General features: G+C 46.5%; 1 protein-coding gene across 11 annotated transcripts in view; it reads right to left on the bottom strand.

Moving 5' to 3' along the window:
* The window catches only part of BRD4 (bromodomain containing 4), a 74,301-nt gene extending 49,071 nt beyond the window's left edge, over nucleotides 1-25,230 (bottom strand). For 3 of the 11 annotated variants that reach the window (XM_069797575.1, XM_069797571.1, XM_069797579.1), the window contains exons 1-2: nucleotides 25,083-25,230; nucleotides 5,691-5,784 (exon numbers count right to left, since the gene is read on the bottom strand). The gene's annotated coding sequence lies outside the window, so the exon portion shown is untranslated. Of the gene's footprint in view, nucleotides 1-5,690; nucleotides 5,785-8,711; nucleotides 8,732-13,344; nucleotides 13,496-24,138; nucleotides 24,231-25,082 lie in introns of those variants that run through there. The other 8 variants (XM_069797576.1, XM_069797572.1, XM_069797581.1 and 5 more) reach the window with 4 other exon arrangements.
* Nucleotides 25,231-25,778: the final 548 nt, after the last annotated feature.

The following is a 25,778-nucleotide window of genomic DNA, read 5'->3' as shown; positions in this document are numbered from 1 at the left end:
TCCAGGTTTCAATCTGTTTTATCTCTGTGTTTTCCAAGTCCAGGCTGCAGGACACACAAAGCATCATCAGTCAGCAGAAATTACCTGCACGTGGCCACAGGGAAGAACCACACCATCCAAAATATCTTTTATTAGTTAGAGACTGAATGGGAAACTCATTTCCATCCAGCATCGTTAATAGCATTTAGGAATGGATAGGAAAAACCAAATGAGGAGGGTGCAGAGTTTTACCTTAGTCCACAATGCTCCTGTGGAGAGCATAACCAAGACCAAGCATAACTTCTTATCAGCGATTTGCTCCCTCTCCCCCATTGCTGCTGTTATTTTGGGGGAAAATAAAGCCGGTGGGTGGTGTAGTGCAGATGGATTCATTTTCTGTGAGATGCTGGACCGAGCTGGGGACTTTCACACAACACACAGTGGGATACCAAGAAAAAAAAAAAAACAACCCACCTTTTGCATCAAAGCTGCTGTTGGAGCAAATCTATGCCGTATTAATTGAATATTTCAGGATTTAGCTACCGGGATTATACAGCAGCATGTAAGTTTTCCTTAAAAAAAAAAAAAAAAAAAGAAAAAAAAAAGGCATTGAGGAGTGTTTCTGTAGTGCTGTGGATTTTCAAGCAGTCCAGACCTCTTCTGTATCCATCTTACACGCCACTGAGTTAAATCAGATTGATTTATCCAAGACATCTAGCCCCCAAATTCCCAGACACAAGGGTGAAGAAGATCCTTTTCTCCAGCCAGATACTCGCAACACAGGAGTGGCCACTTCAGAAACATCTACGGTGACATTAAAACACACTGGATGCTGCAGTGGACTAATCAAATCCAAAGGATAGTGTCTCCATCCAAACCTGACCACAGACCAGATTTAGGACAAGGAGAAGTATTTTACCCCAAATCAGACATCCACAGCTAGTGTGGTTGGTTTTTTTAGTGTGATTCATCCAAAAAAGACATCCCAAGTTGCACAGACTTTGGTATATAAAAGAAGAGAGAGAAATCCCATCTCGGTATCTCCTCTTTACATATTAAGGTATAGAAATAGGTGCCGTTGTTTAAATACCAATTAATAAATATGTAAACTTTATGCTTGCCTTTTTTTCTTTTCCTCCTTCCACTTTGCTGTAGCCACACGGCTCCAGCTCTCCTTTCCCTCACAGTTCCAGAGCTATTTCTTCTTGAAACCATTTCATGAAACAGCACAAGAATTCCAAGATAGGATACAGAATATCTAAAAACTAAAATATCTCTAAGATACCACATGAGATCCGAAGGTTGAGTTGTTGGGCACCTACCACAAACCCTTCCACAAGTTGTATGGGACACAGCGACCCTGCAGACCTCGATGCTATTGCTGTTTAGCAGCAATTTCTGCAAGAAACGGGACGTTTCACCCCGTGAAATCCAAGGTCAAAAGCTTCAGCTGCTCTGTAGCGTGACCACATTCTCACCAGGCTCTTACAGAAACTCCCTCGGACGAGTCGTGCAACTGCTCAGCTTCGCACTTTATATTTCTTTATCCCTACCTGACCCGCTGGTGCAGTTTCCAGCGCAGGAATTACTTTGCTGCTGCTGTAAGTGAATTTATTTACATGCAGAGGAAGAGAATTTGCAACCCTTACCCCACAGCATCACTTCCCACCTCTGAGCAATTTGCATTTGGATTTCTACTTCATCTTTTAACCATTTCCTGCAGAAAGGGGACCGTGAAATCCTCACTTCACAGCTTGTGGTGGCTATTTGGTATCTGTTGTGACCCTTCGTAGTCCGACTGCCCCTCAGCTCTAAAGAAAAACCCGCTTGTCGTTAATTCGCGTTCACCGCTTTGTTTTAACAGCACAATCTGTGTCAGTGGGGAAACGCAAAGGGGATTTACTTTTCCATCTGACCGATTTCAGCAGCTGGGGAGCGCCGGCATTCATGCCACTGGCCAGACAGCATCGTCTGGATCCGGTCCAACCCTCATGCTGCCAGCGGCAGTTATCAGCATCCCTAATCCTCGCTCCCGTGCTGACGGGGACGCTGACCTCCGCAGCTACCTGTGCCGGCTTTCCCCTCACCCCCCAAATCCATGCGGATGTTATCCCAGCACTTCCCAGCTCGTTTTCGCTCCACTGGTGCCTTTTCATGCCCCAGGGGATATGTTTGGGAGTCAAACGTTGAATTCTGTGATTGCTTCAGTCCGCTCTGTGCCCTAAATACAGCAGGTTTCCATGGCAGAAAAGTTTTTATTTATTCTTGTGCCCTAAACCATGGGGCTTCTCTGCTTTTCAGGATGTCTATACAGCTAGGACAACAAGAAAAAAATCCATTTATTTTGTTGTTCCCACTATTTTGGGGGGAAGCAGCTATTTCTAGGCTCATTTTTCTATGGCTTGAAGGAAAAAAAGATAACACTGAAGTGGAATCTGAGCAGCTTTACACCTGATGCAAGAGCTTAAATAGCCATAGCCCCACGTGTTTTTGCACTACAACTCCCACCTGCTTAACAGCAAACAAGTCCCTGCCACAGAAACCACCTACGCTGTAAAGATTTTGCCATATTTCAAAAAGAGCAGAGAGTAATTAATTTTTATTGATTACTATCTTACAGTATGATTACAAACGTATTGATTAGAAAGTTAGGCTGGACATATTAAGCAGCAGGAGACACCCAGAGGTGGTTTTATGCAGTGTTAGGGTTTTATACATCATTTTTCTGCAGATGTTCAAGGACAACAGGTGTATAAGCTGGCACGTAAGTTACTTGAAATTTCAAGTAGCTTGTGTTTGGTTCAGCCTCCCAGTTTTAAGGCAGTTTTTGAGCCACAGAAAATTCTCAGTGAATATTTTATCAGCTTTCGTCCCTGGCTCAGCACAGTTATGTATTTTAGTTTACAACTCAAATATATCCTCTCTGCACCCACGTGCAGCTTCCAAGATAACTCTGGGCAAGATCCATTTCTGCTGAAAAAATGAATGATCCCAGAAACAAAAAAACATTTGTAAAGGGTGATTTATACCAGAACTACTCACTATCAAATGTTAAGCTAGACTTAAGGGATGAAGAATCACCGCCTTAACCCTAAACAGGGGGATCAACGGAGATGCCCCAGCACTGAGTGACAGGTCTTCTGTCCAAGACCTAGAGGTGTGAATTTGAGGTGTGAATTTAAGGTCCCACTACCGCTCTACAACACCATCCAAGTCCATCGCTGACCCAACCTCCTGCAAGCTTGGCACCATGTCCTCACCTGCGAGGTCCACGGTGGAGCAGGTCGCCCGCCCTGTGGCCCACAGAGGACCCACTGCACAGAGAAGACCCACAGAGCAGGTGGATGTGCCCTGAAGGAAGCTGTGATCCCGTGGGGGACCCACGCTGGAGCAGTTTGTAAAGAACTGCAGCCTGTGCGAAGGACCCACGTTGGAGAAGTTTGTGGAAGACTGTCTCCCGTGGGAGGGACCCCATGCTGGAGCAGGGGAAGAGGGTGAGGATGAAAGAGCAGCAGAGATGATGTGTGAGGAACTGACCCCAACGCCCATTCCCTTCCCTCTGTGCCACTGTGGGGGGGAGGAGGTAGAGAAATTGGGAGTGAAGTTGAGCCTGGGAAGAAGGGAGAGGTGTGGGGAAGGTGTTTTAAGATTTGGTTTTATTTCTCATTATCCTACTCTGACCTTTGATTAGCAACAAATTTATTTCCCCAAGTTGACTCTGTTTTGCCTGTGACAGTAACTGCCGAGTGATCTCCCTGTCCTTAGCTCAACCCACGAGCCTTTCATCCTATTTTTTCTCCGCCCCCACCCCATTCAGTTGAGGAGGGGGAGTGAGCAGCTGGGTGGGCACCTAGTGTCAAACCAAGTTCAACCCACCACAACCCTAAAGCATTCACATCCAGTGGGATCAATGGAGACCTTCCCACCACCACCAAGTGACAGACCCTTGGTCTAACACTCCAAGATCTAGAGGTGTGAACATAAGGTCCCACCACCGCTCTACAACACCGTCCAAGCTTGGCACCGCATCCTCACCTGCTGGCACATCCCAAACTGCCACCAGCTCCCCTTACGGCAGACGGAGCCAGAGGATACGGATTCATACATCGGCATGTCTCACCCATGAGTAAAGCTGCCCCATGAGTAAAGTCTAAACTAGCTGGCTGTCGGTTATCTTCGTATCTTATCAAGTCTGAGCTTTCCTCCAATTATCTATTTCAAGACAGTGGCACCCAACATCGTTATCCCAAACTCAATTCCATCAATCCCCAGAGCACCCGGCGCACCAAGGTGGATGGAGAAGATGGTAGAATCTGGGTGTAGGTGACTACACAACTCAGAAAAGTTGTTTAAGAGAAGTTTATCTATTCCAAGTCAGAAAAGTGTCCTTTTTTTACCCATTCTACTATCGGTTTTAAACTACGGTGCCAAATTTAAGCTTCCTATAGGTGTGACCTGAGCATGAGGCTATGTCCACCCTTGCAGTTTGAGAACAAAAAAGATTTGATGCCCACTCTCTACTCCAGCCTAATACTTGCAAGAACTGCTCTTTTCCTGGAAAGATGAAGCGTTTTTTCCCCCCCAATTTTGCTTCTTGCTGTCCACTAACAAGAAATTCTCTGAGGTCAAGACATTCCTAGAGCAGCTGGATATTTAACATACAGCCTTTCCCACCCGAGACTTCAGAAAACCAATCACTCATCATGCCTGGGCTGTCTGTAACCACACACACCTTGGAGATTTATTATTATTATTATTATAGATAATAAATCTCCAATCTTGCCAAAATATTCAGGTGTCACAAAGCCAACCAAATACTTTTGAAGATGAAGCCATGAAAAAACAATAGCTGTGTATTTGAGGTGATTTCCCAATTTATTACCAAGCCTTTTAGGGCAAACTACCAGAAAGAAAACACACTTAGAAGAGCAAGTTCTGGGTCGAGACACCAAAAAACATCACAGTCGTGTCCTGTTTTCCTGAGCCGAGTGAAATACAAACCCCCAGGAGAAGGCAGCTCTGCACAGTGCTGCCTGACAGGCATCCAAGATGGAACCTGGCTCCTAAAACCACTCAACTGAGCAGAAAGTGGCCAAATTTGGACTCGGTGGCAGCCATGGGGAGACCACCAGGACTCACTCAAAGCGCTGGCCGAGGGGTACGAGAGATAGAGCTGTACATGTACGTGAAAGACAGCAAAAAAACCTTGTGTCTGATATTCTTAAATACCAGAGAAATACACCAAGATACAGAAACCCCTGAATTATTTCACATGTGTGAAGCTTCTCCCTGATCTTGCGCTCTCAGCTCAGCTCTCCGCTGTTTCTGCCTTTTATTTTCCCTACTGGAATCAGCTCCCTTGGTAAAGCAGATTTAAATTCTGCATCTAATAAAGTATCAGGACAATCAAATTTGATCCAGCCTTAATGTTGCTGAAGGTTCATGTAACACACTCTTTACTCACTCGCACCAGCAAACACCTATCAGTAAATCCAGCAAATCCAGGGCCACATTTGCCACAGCTCATATGAGATTTACTCAATTCAAAGCACTCGAAGGCAACAGGTGCAGCTCATCCCTGGCCGTAATTAATTCACCTTCTCTCCAGTGACACCCCCAAAAGAGAAATTACTGCCCCCAAATGCTGGAAATGAGCTGCACCCCACAAATCATGCACTTATCAGCATAGGAGTAAAATTCAGGATAAATACCTGAAATCAGAGTTGACCCTTCGAGGTGTTCGGTTCTTTTTCACCAGCTGAACCCTCTGACCTTCATTTTTGAAGCTACTATTGAAAGAAAGATCTGTAAGGAAAAGAAATGCATGTTAATTCATAATTACAGCCAAAAACATCACTAACTTCTAACCCTTGCCTTTTTGTTCTCCAGATTTCTATTTTTATTTGCAGGAAACAATACATACGAGTCAGAAAACCAGGAACCTTTAACGATGAAAAGCATTGCAATGCAGATGTGGAGAGGTGAAGGGATCCAAGACAACAGTCCAGACCATCATCCAAAGTGTACATGCTTTGGAATTTAAATATTCTGAGAAAAGTTATTTAATTTGAGCTAACCAACCCAATACACCTCTTTTTGAGAGCTTCAACAAGCACAGGTCTGTTCCCTTGTGTTCTTTCCCCAAACCTCAAAAAGCTCCTTCCAGCTCAGAAAGTCCCTTCCAGTTGTTTAAGCTGGTTGCAAGACCCGGGTTTAACCCAATACCTGGGACTGCTGTCTAGCTTTAGGCATGTCAAAGCCTGGCTTAGCAGCTTACAAGAGGTCTCAAACCCATCCACAGCCCCAAAGCAAGAACAGCAATGGCTCACACTCCGGCTTTTCACAGAAATTACTAAAAAAACCACTGAACACGAGATTTAAGCTTCTACCGCAAAGACGATCTCTAGGAGGATGACCATAACCACGACCAATGCCTTTTTAACATCGCCTGCACTCGTGAAATACCCATCACACTTCCACAGCCAGCTCGCCTTATATCAGAGCCAATAAACAAACTATTTAAAACTAATCTTTAATTCCATTTTCAGGGGCAGGATAGACAGTAAGGGATGAGGGAGATGCGATGCTTCTTCCCCCAGCCAAGAGAATTCAGCACGTAGAATTCAAACTCCAGAGGCCAAAGGACCAGATTAACAGCTCTGACTAACTTTAAGCTTATCCCTAGCAAGCGGGCGTGGAAAATTTAGCTAAGTCAAAGCAAGACTCACTTGCCCTCGGGTGAGAAATACCGAAGGTTGAAAGAGATGTCTGGAGGTCTCCTGCTCACAGCGGGACTGACTTCAGAAGTTCAAACAGGTTGCTCAGGGCTTTGTCACACCACAGCAATTACTGCCAGGTTTTAATTGACATTTTAGCGCTGGTTTTTCAGAGGTTAAGCTGATACTCACTCTTTACTCAGTGTTTGCTGCTGGTTCAGCTTCCTAACAAAGCCCACCCTGGAGGAAGGTGGACACGAAAGCAGCCTGAAGGATAAAACATGTACCAAACCCTGCACCCAGGCTAAACAAGCTCGTTAAATACTCACAACGCTATTTCTTCTCAGAGACGACCTAGCAGTTCCCTGCAGGCAGGTAAATCCACCAAAAGCTTGAAACACCCAGCAGTGCTGCGTGCTTCTGCCTAGCTACGTTTTCCGATACAATTTATGGTCTGTTCTGCCCACTTCTGGTTCTTTTTAGTGATTATAAACTTAAACCCCCCCTAATTCTGTCAGCATTGCTGTTTCACAACTATTGCCATTAACAGACATGCTCCGTGAATGCCAGGAGGTCACCACCAAGAGACATCCCAGGCTTCAACATCTCACCACCGTGCAACAGATCAGCCCTGGCTTGATGCACAAGGCCACCCGACTCCACAACTGCCAAAAAAATGGGACACCGAGAGCAGACACCTTGCCAAAAACGCTTATTTTGCCTGGGAAATCTTATCTCCATGAAGGCTGTTGGAGCAAACAAAAGTTGTCCCAGAGCTGGACGAACCCCACAGAGCACAAAAACACAATTCAGTTGAAAACAGTCACAAGACAAAATATTTTCCAGGTGCTGCAGTTGGATTTTGCTCACCCCAAGCCACCGCTAACACACAAGCAATGCTCTACCAGCAAGATCCCCTGCTAGGATTTCAAAGTGCGTATAAATTAGTATTAAAACCCCAGTTTCCCAGCAAATAGGATGGGGAAAACCCACCCAAAACAGAGAACAGTCATACATGTCCAGGAAAATACACATCTTGATTTGTGATAATTGTAACAAAATAAATTCCAAGGTCATGTCAGCTCCAAATCCTTGTGCGAGCACAGAAAACTGCTCCAGGAAGCACCACATAGCCCAGCGGTCATTGATTTCTTCTGGCAAGCACCCTCTGATTTCCTAAGAGCCACGACAGCCTGTGCAGCTCTGCCATAACACAGTGGAAAGCTGAATTTCAGTTTCATATATACATACATACCTCCTCTATACATTTTTCTCAGCTTGCAGCCATGTGCTTTATCGTCAGAGACTCGCTGCTGGCACCCAGATATCTCAGCCCTCCAGATGTGAATTAATTCATCCACCTAACGAGCCTCGCTCTGGAGGCTCAGACACTTCCAAAACAGATTTTTCTATTAATTAATGCTTCCCAACTTCTCACATGTAGCCATTCCCCTCCCCCCCTTAATAGTTGTGGTTTATATTGAAAGTCCAATTTCGACTTCAGCACTCCTTTAATAACACCCCAAGTTTGACACTCGAATGAGAAGTGACAACCGAGTGACACTTCCCAACACCACAAAGGAAAGGAAAATACTGAATTTGATCCAGAAATTGAATCTGAAAGCTTTAGTATGAGACAGTTTGTTCAGAGTTGCTGCTGAATTGGTCCCGGATACTGACTGAATGAGAAGAGCTGACTTCAAAGAAAATAAAACCCATTTTTGCTCAATATACCACTTTTTGCTCCTTTTTTCACTCCACGACCAGGCTGTTCTGTACCAAAAACAGCCACTGCACCAATAAAGATACAAGCGTGCGCAGGCGCCATCTGATTGCACAACTTGAAAGCAGCCTTATCTCTCCGTTTGCTTTCATAAACCCTGTAAACACCAACCAGAGAAGCAACGCAGAAGGAAACACAGAGGATTTAACTAAAAACATTGCCATCGCAGTCCAGGAGAGCCACGCTCATGTTGTTTTGTGGTCAGAGAAACAAAACCCAAGCACTTTTAGTACCTGATTCACCCGGATATCTCAATTTCCACACCAGCATCCAATCCAACTGCGGCCGCAGACCCAGATGCAGTCCAAGGAACGTTATTTTGATGATCCAAAGTCCAAGTCCGTACGTCGGATATTGCTTACCAAGGGCTGCACAGGCAACCCGGGCTGAGGCTAAGGCTTTTCCTAGGAAGAGCAAGCAAAACAGCAGATAATAAAATAAAATAGGGAGTTACTGGTGTTTTGAATACCAGGAAAGGTTTTCCTCCTCCTTACCCCAGTTCTCAAGACTCCTCCTGCATTCACAGGCCTTCATTAGACACCAGCACTAAGCACTTTTTAAGCATTTAAACAAATCCCTGCCTGGATGAAGCCTAAAGAGGAGTAAACGTGCACCAAATTGTGCCTATAATTTCTGTTCTATAATACTCAGACCTGCATAATATTGAACAGCTGCCAAAAAACCCCCAGTTGCACTCAAGGCAATACTCCAGTGCTAGCCCCAAACACCATGCAGCCTTTTCATTTGAGGGTAAAACCCGCAATTTTCTACAGCAGGAGAACCTTAATACCTCTGCAAAAGATACTCTGATTTTAAAGCAAGAAAATGTAGAGAAAAATCAGGTATTTTAACAAAACCAACAGGAAATGAGGGCAAATGTGACCACGTTATTTGCTCAAACTGGTTTGCTTCCAGAGTGGAGGACTTCTGGTATTTAAGGGAGGGGAGGACACGGATAAGCGATAGCCCACAACCAGAGTCAACAGTGAAGTTAAAACTGTTGTTAAACCCAGCAGAACCTACTCAAAAATCAATGGGTTTGGTCATATAGGCAATGTAGTAGGTCATTATAGGTGAAACAACAGGTATTTTCATCCACGTCGGGCAAATACAGATATCCAGTACGCCATACAAGGCAAATCCAATATATGAAGCCAAGAATTCCATTTTAAATAACTGGGAAACATCATGTAAAATACATTTTCAGAAATTGCTTTGCTTAAATTTCTCCTGATTTTAGTACTCCGTAGTTACCTCCATAGGTAAATTCCCATTTGAATGTGCACATGACCTTGCCCCGGTATCAGATTTTCCCCACTCTTCCAGCAAGTTATATACAGATACTTGAAGTTTTTGCAAAAGCAGAGACTAAATTTCTCATTCTTGAGGCAAACGGAACAAACTTCACCCCATCCTCTCCAGCAGAAGCATAACTTAAAACTAATAACATCAATTTAATAGAGAGTAAACTGCTTAAACATGCTAGGTATGAGATTTAATTCAGGTCATCAACCAGCTACACGCTGCAAGCACGTATTAGGGCTCTGTAGCCTGGAAAGAGTTTTCCAACAAGACCAATTTAGCCTCAAATCCTTTAATTAGCAGTAAGAGAAGCTGAGTATCCAGCTACAAACAGAGATCCGCAGATTCAAAGTGCAATTAAGCCACAGGGATGGGAGAAAGTCACAAGGTGTTTCATGGCCAGGAGCTGCAGGTTGACGAGGTTTTACCTTCAGAATTAAGCAGTTTGTATCTGAGAAGGGTTTGTGCCCCAAGAACCATCCTCCCCCAAGCCAAATCAGACCCCACCTCCCTCCAAGCACCCTCATTCTTGAATTTGTTTTAATATTGCTGCTAAAGGGCTCAGAAAATAGCAAAAGTTTATCTAAGATCAATTCAGGGCCCCAGGCAATCGGTCTGGGATCTTCAAAGCACTTGAGTCCCGACCGCAAAGTGGAAGTCACAAATATATCTTGAAAAATTTCTGATGAACGAGCAGACAACACAATTAAAAAGCAAAGCCAACACATCTCAAACATCAAGCCTCGGTCTCGTCCAAGCAGCTCAGTGCACCAGGAGTCCCGCACGTGTTTGTATTTTAAGGGCACTTAGGCTAGCAATGCCCAATGTCAGCAATGAGCTTCAACCCAGAACTTGGCCACAGGGTCTTTCAAAGACACCTGAAAGCAACTCGACTCCTTGTGCACTCCCCAAACAGGTTATTTTATCCTGTGTACAGTCATGCTGCACCTTGAAAACACGGTCTGGACTCCCAGTATGAGGCTCAGAGTGCAAAACGACCCAACTGCAATGTCAACTCTTTACTTTCAAGGATTAAGAAGGTAAAACAAAGCTGCGAAAGGAAAAGCAGATGCAAATACTCTAGAAGTATTGCATCAAAAGGGCAGAGGGGTGGTTTTATATTCAAATTTCTGTCTGGTCAAGAGACACTCAGTCTAACCAATCCCAGAAATTAGCCGTTTCCTTTCTCTTAATTGCAGAGAGCGCCTTGAGAGACGTGAAAAATCACAAGTTTAGAAAGTATTAGCAGCTGCTAGTTCTGTTATTAGAACAAGTCTGATGGAGCTGTTAGAGGAGTGGGACTTTCTCCTCCTTCCCTCCCTCGGTGTGCTCACCCACAACCAGAAGCTATCTTTAGCACGAGGCTGCAGCCAGAAAAGCCAACTTTTAATCCATTAATTGATAATTTGCTACCAACGATTCTCGACAGAGTTCAGCATATGAAGCCACCACATTTTTATAAACCATGTAAAAATTCAAGAGTTTATAGCCAGAGCAATCAACACCAACCTCAACACTTATCCAGGAGGGAAGACATTTCATGCAGCAAGAGGCTGCAGTGCTGGTAGCGTGACTAACGCCCGGACAAGTCGGGCGGCGTAACATGGAGAGCATGTTTCTACTCCCACTTAAATTAAAATGGGAGTGAGCAACTCAGTGGAGAAGAAAACTCAGTGATCCACTTCAGGGTCAGCGTGCCCCAAGCACAAGCATGCTGTTAGAGGAGAGCTGGGGCTGCAGACAGCTCCAAGGTCCTTGCAAATTAAACAGGGATTTTTAGAAAATCGTCAGGCTAACGAGCAACCCAAACTCACTTGTAAATCACTGTTGCCAACAATAAAATAAGCTTTCTCCAGCGAGGTGGGGAAGGACACGTCCTCCTGGGTATGCTCAGAGTTGCAGGAAAAGAAGATTACTTGGCCCTGAGATGTTCCTGCTAATCCTTACCACAGAGTAAATTGCTCATTTCAGCCTAAATTAGCTTGTAGGTGAGGTCAGACAACTCAGACATCGCGTGGCAAAAGCCCTGAGCTCACACTAACTGTGCTGAAGAACATCAGAAACCTCCCCAATATCTCAAGCTCAGGTTCTGCAGGTCTTGGTTCGACCACAGCACCCCCTCCACAGACCAGTCTGATCTTCTAACTGCCCGAACAAACACCGGGAATATTCCAGGGTGGAATATCAGGGCAGTCTGGGGTTCATAAAGCACTGTCTTAGTGGCGTAGAACAAGTCAATGGGCTTCTGAAGAGCCACCCAGCAGGTGAGAAAGGCCACCTCCATCCTGGTGACAAGAGATAAGGAGAGAGAAGGAGAAGTGGCAAACGGTAGCACATCGAACACCTACCACCCCATCTCCAGTAAAGAAAGAGAGCAACCTTTCAAAAATCTGTCCTCCACACTTCCAAAACACACTCTGGAACACTTATTATTCAAAATCATTAAAGACCCCAGCCTTTACTAGGGACTTAAAAGTTTAAGTCACTGCCTGTTCATCATCTCTCTACCATTAAAAAGTTCCTCCTTGGCTCTTTTCTGGTGGTTTTTTTTTGCGATCAGCAAGATCATTCGCCCCTTTTCCTACCCTATTTTTCAAGTGCACTGAAAATACATAGGTGTAACCAGATGGATCTTCCTCCGCTACAAGCTCCCGTGCATTCCTACCTTGAGTCTCCTAATAAATCATTAATCCACGGAGAGGGATTGACCTCCTTGAGCTTAGTTTTAAGAGAAAACAGTTGAACCTAAGCTCTTGAAGGATGCCTCAGCATATTTTATCAATATCCAGGCTTAAAATACACATCTAAAAGACAATTTCCTTCTAAAAAAGTCAGGTTGACCATAAGGATTACGATCCTATGTTCAAATGCCAAGTCTAAAATAATCTCACCTTTAGGCTAGGGTTTTTTAGAAGCACATTTTGGGCTCCAAACCTTTTAGCGTCAGCCTTGCAATAACAACTATGCTTTGCCCTGCAGCTCTAGCTGAATTCACGTTCCTCTTCAGCCCACGTCTGTAGATACCGAGAGATCACAACTGCTCAGCATCGCATTTTTCAGGCACTATCAATAGTCTGCAAGAACACAGGGCTCCTGAATAGCCACCTTTCCCGGAGAAACTTAACTGGAAGCTGAGGTAAGAAAGGACAAGCCAAGGTCAGACCAAAAAATAGCCAATAAAAAAAAGAGAAGGCAAACCAAAAACATCTTTAAAATGTGAAAAATGCAGTGCCCTTAACTGGTTAAATGTGTCCTGAGCCATAGAAAAAAATGTATTAAAACCAGCAGGACAGTTAAACCAGTTCAAAGCAAAGCTGCTAGGCTCAGAGGAGGACAACATTAGATCACATCTAACACTTAGAAGTCATTCTGGGTCCTGTTAAGAATAGTATCTGTTAAGCAGAGACCTATTTTACTAACGCTTATGCAGTTGCACGGCTCTAAAAAAGAAGATATCCCCAAAAAACTGCTCCAAACACCCTGCCTAGTAACGATATATCCCTCTCTGCTGCTTGTACCTTAAAAAGGGTGTCAAGAGGACACCAAAGTGCTCTGAAAATTCACCTTTTACTCCTCGGGCTCTGCAAACAGTTGGAATTTTCCCCTCGGACTAGAAGAGCGATCAGCAGCTCTGCAAACAAACATCCGTCAACAGGCACAAGGTCAGTCCCATCTGTAAATATGTCGTCTCCGACTCAATGGCAGGAATAAGCGGCAATCTTGTTTTTCTTGTAACCTGATATGGTTTTTACAGGGAATTCTTCTGTCCAGGACAGCGTCCAGCCCTAAATGCAGGCAAGGAGAAGCAGTAAAAGGCTCTTCACTACCTTTATTCTACAAACAGACCCTGCTCTGTCGTCTTTGTGCTCAGAGATGTCTTAGTTTACCAGTTCAGATCTTCAATTTTGCTAGCAACAACATAATAAATCTTATTTTTCCCCTTTTCACTCTTTATCCTCCTGAATTAATGCTAATTACACCCCAATTCAGTAGGAAAGGATCACACTGGGGGTTTGGGAGCAGCATAAAGTCTTCTTAAATACATCAAAAGTAACAGTGACGTTTAGTTTTGAGCTAGCAGCAAAGCTCAAACCCTATTTTTAGCGTTCATCCCTTTTCCCCATCACCAAATTAATCCTGAGCTCCCTAAACCAGAGCAAGACATCAAGTATCGAGCGCACTCGGGCTCACGTCGCTCGCATGTTACAAGCGGGGCTGGTGCGTACACTGAAATGCCGAAATCTATCTACACATTCCAAAAAAAACCCCAAAAAACCCCACCAACCCCAACCACAAACATCTCAGGTAACCTTTGGACCAGCAATTTGCACTCCAATCCCGTCCTCCCCCCATCGGCATTAAACTCTGAACTCTGAGAAGAGACTTTGCCTACGCTCGGCAACGTAATAAAGACATGGCTTTGCCGCTTGCACCATAAAACCAAAATATATTTAGAATTTGGCAGAGGGTTTCAGATCTTGCTACCAGGATGTTCCTGCTGCTGTTATTCCAGTAGACAAATACGAGAGTTTTATCACCCAAATCTTGCAAATGGGGATACACCTATCAGACAGGAATTAAAAACACTTTATAAAAGCAAATATAATACCACCCAAGATAATAATTTACAGCAACGGTGATTTTTGTGCTGGCAAAGAACCTGCCTCTGGCACTGAAACCTTTAATTTCAGCATCAGCTTTGGTGGAATGAGTATTCTTCGTACTAATTTTAAGAAAATTATCACTAACAGCTTGCTCTCCATTTTTTCCTCCTCCCTTAGGAGGTGATAAGATATAGGGGAGAGCCATGAGCATCAGGACTCAAAGGTTTAGGTCAAGTGATTTAAAGGCAAGTGATTTAAATTGATTTCTTCTGATTTTCTTTCTTTAAGCAGAAAATTAGCACCTACTTGGCAGTGGGCAGAGTCATTTGATCCCATCAAGTCCAGAGGAGTGCAGGGAAAACCTTGCTTGAGACACCCAGCTCCCTCCAAAACTGCAGCTGGGCTGTCTGGATTGAATTGATCATAGTTTCACCTTCCAAAAAAAGCTACTTAAGAGACAATTTGAGCATAAATCTCAATCCCTACTACGCCACAGACCATATACACACATGTAATTAACGACGGGATACCAGGAAAAGCCCAAGTTCCTACTTTTGAGGCAGAAACTTGTTTCAAATTTAACAGGAGCAGCGCATTGGGGTTCAGAGGAGCCTTCGGGCAGTGGTTACAGACCCCTGTTACAGCACCATCTCAAATTACAAGGAACTGGTCATTCCACCTCTTGGGTGCAGTTGAGTTGGACCGCAGCAAAGCTGATTCTCAACAAGAGGAACGGAGATGCGAGCTCACCATTTGATTTTAAACGTGACCATTGTCAACCCTAATCAGCAACTCTGCAAGAGAAACTTTAAAATTAAACCCCGAATCTTGATTCTTCCAAAAATCAAGATTTTACATACAAAATGTGATGCCTTTAAAAGACTTTGTCAGTAGGAAAAGGAGGCAAAAGAGTTTTTATAAGAAGATTAATTTAATTTGTAGCCTTGCTACAAGGCTGATGTCTCAGCCAGCTCACTGGTGAGCCAGGGCTGCAACGCTGGGATGTTTTCAAAGTAGAATTGCTGTGAATTTAATCATAACCCTCCAAGGTTCAGCTCTGCAGAAGGACCCAAGCTCACCCTGCCTCTGCAACTGCCTTTCCTTGGAGCTGTCAGATAACCGGATAAACCAGCCTGGCAAAGGATTTCCAAAGCAGAGATGTTGTTAGTGAAGAGATTTCCCGACCGATCTGTAGCTACTCGGCACCTAGCTCATTAAAAAAAACCAACAAAACAAAACAAAAAAAACCATGGCAAGTAATTCAGTGTTTTCTGTATTTTTTGTAATGACAATCAAGACCTGCCAGCCAAAAACCCAAACAAATCTCCTATAAATCACACTCCTTTCAAATTATCCTCTTCCAAAACAAGAGCTTGTACATAAAAGATGAAGAATGACTGTTTTCAGGTAGTTTAGGAAAAAACACAGAAGAGGTGCATTGAGCTCAGGAAAGCTGGAGCTATGAGGACAGTCTCACAGCAGTTATTTAGTCCTGGTTTTAGAAAGCCTGCAGCCCAACACAATTTTGTTGAGTATCTTCTATTTAATTAATTAGTCATGATCTATCAAAGACAACCCCACAGGTCTTACTTCCCATCACTCCAGTCTTATGCAAGTAAGGGGTGTAGGCGCGGAGTAAAAGGGATTTTGCACCGCAGAGCTTTAAGCTGGGCTTAAAAGTTTCAGGAGCAAATCAGCTGAGTAGAGCCAGCCCATCTCACAGCTGGTCCCAATTCCCAGGGTTTCAGTCACTGCCACTCAGCTGAGAAAAACTTCCTGCCCCAAGGATATTACTTTTTAAGGGTTATTCCTCTCACTTTAATACCTCTTCAGCTCATCAAATTAGCATAAAAAGGGCAACTGGGTGATTACGAACTGTCTCATGACTTTCCAAGAAGGAAGGTGCTTCAGGAACGTGGCTTTGTTGGTCCTGCTTAATGTTTTAACTCGCTGCACTGCACGTTCTCTGTAAAAAATGCAGAAAAAAAGGAGCTATGCAGCCCAAAATGTGAAGTCATCAAAATACGAACATACCTACCCAGCCTGGATGAGTTTTTGTCCCTGCATTCAATTAAAACAACATAGACCCTAAATTTTTCACTCTGCCTTTGCAAATTGAAAATACAGCTCAAGAGAGGATGGGCACAGCACAAATATTCCAGAAAAAGGAATTTCGTGTTGAGGATAGTCCCAGGGAAAACGTCTCCATGCAGAGTCCTTCCCACAGGACAAGCAGCCATGGGGCTTAAGTCAAAGCTGACTCCAAAAACCTCCACTTGAGCCAAGCACAAAGGAGGTGAAACCACAGTGTCACATCCCTACAACCCACCAGGAGACCGTGGAAGAAGAGCTGTGCCCATTGGATCACCTCCCTGCTCCATTTGTAGCTGCCAGAAACAGGGAGGAAGACCTTACAGCAACAGAAATTATGGAGAGAGAAAGAAATAATGAACACGCTTATTTTGAGAAGTTTTTAGGCCACTAAAGCTTACTTTTCTGGCATGACGGAGCCCACAGCTGCTCTGGAAGACCAACCAGGTATCAAAAGAGCTTTGAGGGTGTAGCTGAGGAAAAGGAAGGAGAAGCATTCAAAAGTTGACCTGTAACCATTAACCAAGGATCTTGACCATAAAGCAAGACTCCTACCACGTACAGACAGGTTCCCTACGCAGCAAACGCATCCTAGGCTTCTTTTTTTTTTTTAACCAAGGAAAATTGCATAAACCCAAAACAAGGTGAAAACAAACTTTCTCCTTGCTGGTCTGAAAAAAGATGCAGTTATTCATCCGGCTGTGGTGCCGCCTGGCTGCCCCGCTCTCCTCCCAGCCCAAAATAACCCCTCAGTAAGGATAAAAAATAAAAATATAGCTCCCCACGTGGCTGCGCAGATGTTTTTGAGCAGGAGGGAAAACAGCAGGTTACCGCCAAGAAAGCCCAGAGCAAGAGGAGACGCTTTAGAGCGGGGAAACACCCTTCGGTATCCAAGTTCCTACACCCCAGCTCGGTCTGGGGGAGGAACAATCCCAGTTCTCCAGTGATAACGTTTGTTGACACAAATAGCAACGCACAGACTTGCTGTGGAGCAGGCAGACACCACCCCTGGGGTAAGATTGCCTATATTTCACTAAAATTAAGTATTTTTAGGGTTCAACTGATCTTACCTAAAGTTGAGATCTACCCAAAGATGAGCCAAGTTGCGCTCGCGACTCCAGCAAGCAGAAAAGGATAAAAAGCAACGCCTGCTCTGCACCACTTCCACTTGTTTTTAACCCAAAACTTCCCCAAGAGACCACAGCTCACCAGTGGCGGCACAGGTCACCTGCAAACTCCTTCCCTACAGAGCCCCAACTCTGGTTCAGTCTTGTGGTAAGAATATACCCGAGCACCAACATCTGCGGGCTGAGCAAACTGCACATTCCTGAGCCAAACAGCAGATCCTTTTGCTCACGTTGTAGAAAAGAAGCTGCAAAACCACCTCAAATATTCCATTTTTTTTCCTAGCATCCTTCCTACCTCTCCACTCTTGTTACCATTAATTTTTACCGCAAGGATTTGCCTCTCCAGAAGCAGCTGCTACTGATGGGGGAAAAAAAACCAACAGTGAATCGCAAACATTTCGACAGTCCGCGAGATTACAGCTCGTTAAATAGCTCATTTATTGCACCTCATTTCCTATAATTAATTTATTATAAACTTAAGGATTATTCTTTAAATAATCTGTAACCCTGCTGGCTGATCGCTCCAAGCGCGCCGCGAATCTCTGGGATAAATCAACTCAGAACAGCTCAAATAAGTTTTAAACGTTATTTTAATTAGCAGGTATGATATAATTTAAGTTTCCAAGCTTGTTTTTCTTTCATATCTCGGTTATTAAAGCCAACATGCTGGCAGACAATAATTAAATTAAGCTGACATGATACTGTAAAAGACTATTTAATTGCTGAAGTACCCAGGTTCATTTAAACATATAATTGCTTAATTATGCGTGTATTCATTTAACATTATTCAGATTTTTTAAGTGCGCTGCTCATCACACAAGTAAGGCAAAACCTGACCTATAAATCTCAAATTTTAATTTAATTCAGCGCCCATTCAAATAAAACACAAACTGCTTTGTTAGTGCTGCTCTGCGCCCATCTGACCCCCTCGCAGCTCGCTAAGCCTAATAATCCATCAGCGCTAACGAGGAGGCACACGACTAAAGCACAACTTTATGCTTTATAAGTCAAATAAACCAATTTTTAAGTCAAGTAAATGCAGTTTTGCTCCAACAGCTCCCCCAGAAGTTGCACGGCAAGTTCACGTCAGTCCAGTCAGAATAAAATCCAAGGTATTTCAACGACCCTTCTGCTACTCACTAATTCTGCCACATTTATATATATTTTTTGATGAGCCCAAGATGTGCTACTTGCCAGCCACCTCTAGTTCTGGGAGGAAAACCACCCCAAAGTCTAGTTTTCAATAGTTTGCTGAAATCTCAGGTTTACCTGATTTTTAGCTGATTTGCCATGGGAAACCCGCAGCACACCCAGACAGTCCATTAAAAGTAATACGAAAAAAGCAAAATAATTTGCAACCGAGGAACACAGACCTGTCTCGGGAAACTTCCTTTGCTCAGCAGCTGGACCACATCTGCTTTGCACGCTTCAAGACCCCTTTGCTTCCCCCATGACACCAGGTTTTGGGGTATTTTGTCTTAAAAGCATATATTTTTTTAACTTGCAGGTTTGATACTGTTATTATGGGAACATTCCTGAACTGCGCTAAAAGCCTGCAAAGCTTCGTTAGGCTTGAAATGTTGTTATAACAACAACTAAATTGAACAAAAATCAGTGTTTAGGCTAAACCTTGTCTAACGAAGGAGACAAACCTCACATGCCCTCAGCTCTCTCCCTTTCCTAAATCAGGAATATTTCTTTGGAAGGCAACAAACCAACATTAAATCTCTCAAATTTCAAACCAATTCATGACTTCCCACTTCCGGGCTATCGCTCACGGAGTTTCTGGTTTCAGGATGTTTGCCCAAGTCCTTGTCGCTACCAAACAGTTCCTATTTTCGGGTGGTTTTTTTTTTTTTTTTTTAAGGCTGTTTTATGTTTCTCTGGATCCGTGCCATCTCCCTCCTCTTTCAGGCTTTGCCATCGCCTCAGAGTGAGAGTCAGGGCAGGACCATCCCGAGCCTTCTGGCAAAGTTATAATTAGTAACTCTCCTCCTGCTCGCAGTAATGAGCGGCAACACAGACACGAACAGTTAACTAAGGGACAAAATTCCCCCTCCCCAAAATACTGGGAAAGGTAACAAAGCTGCTTTTCCCCATTAAAATAGGGATTAAAAAAACCCAGGAGGCAAGTTTTGCTCCTCAAACGCACACCGGCACTTCCCAAATACTTTGGTCTCAATAATTTTGGACAAAAAACTCCCCATTTTCCTTCAATTCCAGATGAAGGCAACACACAGCACAAAGTTCCTGCAGGAAAAGCTCAAAAGTATCAAGAAAGAGGGATGAAAAGTGCCTAAAAAGGAAGAGTTTTGGGTTTCTGCGGGTTTGGGTCCTCCTCCCCAGTTCTCAGCTGGGAATTTCAGCCTCACTTTGAGGTATCTCGCATCCTTCCCCCATCCCGACACCTTTCCCTTGATGCTCTCCAAGCGATATTTGGATCCGTATCCCAATGGAGCCTTCCCTGCGTGGAGGTGTCCACTGTATGGCAGGAGATGCGAATTAAGACAACCACAAGTATGTAGTGGACGAAAAACGCTCTTAATCCTGTCGGTCATCGAAGCAGAGAGAAACGCGACACTGGTTTTTCGACACCTTCCCCAAATACCACCGAAGTTCCCAGAGGTGCTGCCGCTCGGAGAAATCAGAGCAGAAAAGCCCTGCGCTGGAATTTAACTTTTGCTCTCAACCTAAAATGAACTTTCAGTATTTTCTCCAAACCGATATTTAATGACTATCAAACCCTTTTGAGCTATTTAATAAAAACAAGAGGTTGCAGAGTGCTCGCTTGAAACTAAAACCGGGGTTTTTATTACAAACCAACGTCAAAACATCCCAGCTTGCTTGACAGGAGCTTCGGCAGCACAAGCGGCACGCGATAAACCCTTCACCCTTCCATGTCGCTGATCCGATACGGCATCAATTAATTTATGTGTCAGTCCAGCAGAATTCCAGTCCTTTTTCCACTGCTGCGAGTTATCCGTAGCTCGGTTCTGGAAGTTTTAGAGCAAGACGACAACTCCTTCATGGCTTGTATACAACCGGGTCTTCTTAACCCTGGCTAAGGAAAGTTATTTTGATATTCTGCTTTGAAATAACCAAGACCCGAATCAGCCAGGGGACTTAACCTGGAGAGGAAGGTGGATTCAGAAGCGGCACGCGAGCTCCCTGTGTTGGGATTCCCTGGCTCCGCCGGGCAGCTTCCCCTTTCGCATCCGCTCTGCAGAGCCGCTCTTTGAATCACACTAATCCTCACCCAAAAAAAAACCAGTAACCCTGCCAATATTTCTCCAAAAGCTTTTGGATTTAGATGTTAGAGACCTTTAAAATGCCTATTATTCAATTACACCCCAAAAAACCCCTACCAATACCCTTGTAAGCTTATAGAGACTTCGTTTTCCTTCTTTTCATAGCAAGAAAGCTCAAAAACCAGATTAAAACCTGGACTCAGACCCTTCCTCCAGCAGTATCGGGGACAGATTTCTTCCCCGCTCACTGTTTTGGTCGAAGCCGAGATGCAATTCATCCTAGAATTTAACACAGACAGTGTGCAATAAGCCAGGAGGCAATACGAAACCCCTCCTAACAGCCACCATCAGTTGTTCTTCCTTCCCTGCGCACGTTAACATCCCTTATCCGCTGCTTTCCAGGGAGATTTAGGCTTTATAGAACCCTCCCAAGCAGATGCGGTCAGGTTACGGTGATCCACCCGCTGCTATCTCCCAAAACAAGATGCCATCCTATTCTTGTGCCCCTTTTATATTTAGGAAGGCAACGCTCGCAACGACCCCGCTGCTGTAACGAGGAGGAAATATTATTTCACGAAACATCACCCATCACTACGAATGGCAAAGTAACATGGCCAGGATGTGCCTTTATCCTCCCCGTTCACCACCAAATCCAGGGAACGCTGACATTACGCATTAGCGCCGACTCAAATCTCACAGATTTCACCCCGTTTTCACTGGCAGAGCTGCACCTGGGTTCCTTCTCGGCAGAATACTCGGGATTTTGTGCAGGGTTAAGGTAAAATACCTTCCTGCAAATAAATGGTTTACATTCCTGAACTCAGTCCAAACACTGTTTGCCAGTAGATAATTACCAGACCATAAAGTTTACTTTGGAGAAATTGTTCCAAAATATCAAGAAATCGTAACGAGGGGCGTTTGATTACGTACATTCAATTACAGCTCCCCTCGACCGAAGTGCGGAAAACTGAAAATAACTTAATAAAAAGTAATTAGAAGCACCGGAGCAACTGGCAGGTCGTTTGCCGGGGTGAGATCGATTCCTACCTGTGCCGCTCTCCAACCAAAGCACAATCCCCATTTCCTCTTAAAACAGAAACGGGATTTACTCTAACAACGATGGCTTCATTGCCTGCGGTAATTTAGCTAATAGCTGGTCACCTCCACCGCAGTCACACTCTGAGTATCATCAGATAATGCAGCAACAACAGTTATTCAGCTTTAAGTAATTAATGTAGTTGGAGGGGAATAAAATCATCAGGAAAATCGTGTTTTACTACTTTTACATGAGTAATCCCGTCCTCTGCCAAGGTGCAAAGATTAGAGGCCGTGTGGGAACAACCGGCCTCAAGCGGGTGGTGTTCCCCCTCCCCCCTGTACATCACATTTATTTACAGTCGCTATCGCGGTTCCTCGAGTTCAGGTGTGGAGAATTCAAATATTTTCTTCTACCTCGTGTTTTATAACACGAAGGGGCCCTCGTGTAACACCAGGAAACGGCCAAGGGCCACCTTTAACCCACACAGCCTTAAACTGAATACTAGAAACTCATAGTAATGCAAATTCAATTTACATTAATCTCTGCAAACACTTATGTTGGTGATAATCCCACCAAAGATGAATTACTTATGCACTAAAGTTACAGCAGCCTTTTAAGTGTTTGCAGGGTTGTAATCTTCAATATTTCGGTTGCCCAAAGCACTTTGGTTCATTTTCTTGCCTAAATTGAGCTAAACTTTGCCACGACAAGCTTAAACAGAGCTTAAATAGAGCACTTAAGCTTAACCTGAAGTTGCTGTGCCACAAACAGGTAAAACCAAACCTCCATAAAACTACAGCGAGTGTTTTAAGTCACTCAGATGACCCTGAAACTTTGACGGACGATGCAGATACAAAAACCAGAAGCCAATAATCCAAGCTCAGCAAAGCGACAGCCCCAGGGCATCTCACACAACCCAGGGGCGGGTGGGGGGGGGGGCCTTTGCTGCCCTGTAAAGCTACCGGGCAACACAAACTCGTTACTGACTTAATTACCAGCTTAATTCTTCACATTATAACGTACGTCCCTACGAGCAACGGCGCTGCCTATGTTTATTCTTAAAACCACGCTGTGAACTGTTTGATGGGAGTACACGGTACATATCCAAAGAATAACGGGGCTTTTAGGAGTTTTTGTGGGAAAACTCCTGCTAAAGAGAGCAGGGAAGCTTTAACCTTATTCAGAGTAAAAACTATTTGTATGGTTTTTTAAGTTTGAAAGGCAATGGTGAAAATAAAAAGCAGCCAGGGAAAAAAGTGCTGCGGGTGGGGGGGATATAAGGATGCGCTCCTTAATGAACGTGAGAGCAGCCTGAGTTTATAACAAACATTCTTTTACTCCCTGCTGTTAATTAGCCCTGTGAAGCTGTATCTCTTAAGGCCAACACGCATTCGAAACAAGCAGGAAGAGTCTTCCTTCACTTTCACACCAGCGGCTAATTACTGCATCAAACGAGCGCAGGAACCGAGTGATGGTGTGAACGGACCTCGCTCCTCCAGCATTTCACCCACAAAATCCCCGGGGAAAGCAGTTGCTCCCCGGTCGGCTTCGGATTCCAACAGCGCCGAGGTTTTCCCCTTCCCACCCAACACGGTGCCCAAAAACGCAGGAGAGCAGCTCAAGAGTTTCCCTTCTCTCGGTGCTGAGCCCTCCAGCTTTATAATTTCCAAACAACTCCTACAAAAGTAGAAAACAACTTGGAAAAAAGAGCAAATTCAGCTTGAAAACGTAAAGAAACCCACCAGCCGCGCCAGCTGAAGACCAGGCAAGCAAATCGTCCTGTGAAAAGCTCAAAAGGGGCCCAAGGACCGGCTGAACGACCGTGGAGCGGGTGTTATGGCGGAGAAGCGGCAGGCGGGCGGCTCAGTACCTCAGGGCTTCTCGGCAAGGCACCACCGACCGACCAAACCCCCCCCCCCCCAATCCCGCCAAGGGCACCGGGCCGGCGGGCACACGCACACCCCATTCCGGGCCCAACCTGCTTCAGCTCCCCGGTTCCGATCGTCCTCGCTGTCCCTCCGGTTCCCCCCTCCCCAACCTCAGCTCCGAGCCAGCGGCCGCCAGGCCTGGCTGCAGGGCCAGGGCGGGCGAGCGGGCGGCCTAGGCCTAACGGCGCGGCGGGAGCCCGCTCCTCCCCCCCCCCCACCCCTCTTCCCGCCTCGCTGGGCCCGGGTCCGGTCCTACCCGGTCCGGTGAGGGTCCCCCGGGTGAGGAGCGAGGCGGGGGAAGGCGGAGACGGCGTCACTTACCGCGGGCCGTGGGGCCGGGCCTGGCCGCTGCCTCCGCGCAGGAGCCGCCGCTTCCTCCTCCCGTCCGCCGACAAAATGGCGGCGGCAGGAAGTGCCCCCGCGCCGCCCGCCCCGCCCCGCCCCACCGCACGCACTCTGCGTACCGGCCCGCCAACGGCGTAACCCGCCCCGTACCGACCCTACGACAACGGCGCAATTCACGCACACACCCCACACGCCCCCCCCTCCCCTCCTTCCCGGACCTACGCTAACGGCGTAGCGGGACGGGACGGGGGCTCCGCCGCGCGGGTTACGCCGTTCCCACCTTCCCCCGTACGCAAACGCCGTAGCTCCGCGCCGCACTTACGCAAGCAGCGTAACCCAACGATCGCAGGCGGGAGGGCGCTCCCCGCCGAACCGAGCGACCCCCCCCGCCCCCCCTCCCGCTCCGCCCCCCCACTCCCCTCCCCTCGTACCGGCGGCGGGGCCGCGCTTCCCCCCTACCGAACAGCCCGGCCGGCGATTGCGCAAAGTGCGTACGGCGCGAAGAACACCCGCCCCCCCCCTCCTCCGCTCCCCTCCCGCCGCTTTGCGCAGCGGCCTACGCAGCCGGCGCGTGACCGCCGCTACGCTAACGGCGGTCCCGCACCTCCGCCTTACGCCGTTTACGCGGCAGGGGGCCTCCAGAAGGAAAAAAAAAAAAAAAAAGGCAAAACAAAAAAAACCCCAAAAAACCAAAACCCCAACCGACCAAACCCTAAACCACCACCACCACTACGACCGGGCGGGTTCCGCGCCGCAGTTTACGTAAAGGGCCCTCCCTGACGCAGCGGCCGCATTACGCAATGCGGGTTACGCCGGCGGAGCGACGTACGAGGCGTTGGTGAATCCCGGCACCCCCCTCTCCCCGCCAACGCCCCCTCCCCTCCCGGCCCCGGTACCCGCCGCCCCGGCGGGGGTCTTACCTCAGGCGGTCAGCGGGAGGGGGCCGGCCCGGACGAGCCGCCCTCCCGCCGGCTCCCGCGGGGCCCCTGAGGGACGGGGGAGGCGTCACCGGAGCGGCGGCGGCGGGGGAAGGAGGAGGAGGAAGAGGGAGGAAGAGGGAAGGGGGGGGGGGGAGAAGGCGGCCGCGGCGGGGGGGAGGGGAGGGGGAGACGGGCACCGAGGGGCAGCGGGTCCGGCAGCGGCGCCGCACTGACCTCACCGCGCTGCGCCTGACGTCACGGCGCAGCCCGCCCCGCCCCGCCGCCGAGCCGAGAGGAGCCCAGCCCCGCCCCCCCCGCCTCCCCACCCCGCGCGCGCGCGCGCGGGCGCGCCGGGGGACGTCACGCGCTGGGTGATGCGGGGCGTGACGTCGTGCGACGCAGAGGGGAGTGACGACACAAGACAGCCTTCCCCGCCACACCCCCTCCCCCCCCCCCCCCCCAAATCACCGGCCGCGTCCCGGCACCACGGTCCGTCCCTGCGCTGGGGGGGGCTGAGACCGGGGCAGAGCTCGGTGCAGGAATGAATCGCCTCCCTCAGCCTCTAAACCCGCCCGCTGCGGGACTTCGGGGGGCGAAAAAGGGTTTTTTTGGAAAAACACTTTTTTGGGGGGGGGGCAAATAAGGGGGTTTTGGCAAAACAAAAAACTTTGGGGGGCGGCAAATAAGGTTTTTTTG

Source organism: Haliaeetus albicilla, chromosome 11, assembly GCF_947461875.1.
Source record: "Haliaeetus albicilla chromosome 11, bHalAlb1.1, whole genome shotgun sequence".
In the NCBI taxonomy this organism is placed as follows: domain Eukaryota; kingdom Metazoa; phylum Chordata; class Aves; order Accipitriformes; family Accipitridae; genus Haliaeetus; species Haliaeetus albicilla.
This window is presented reverse-complemented; position numbering and strand designations above follow the sequence as displayed.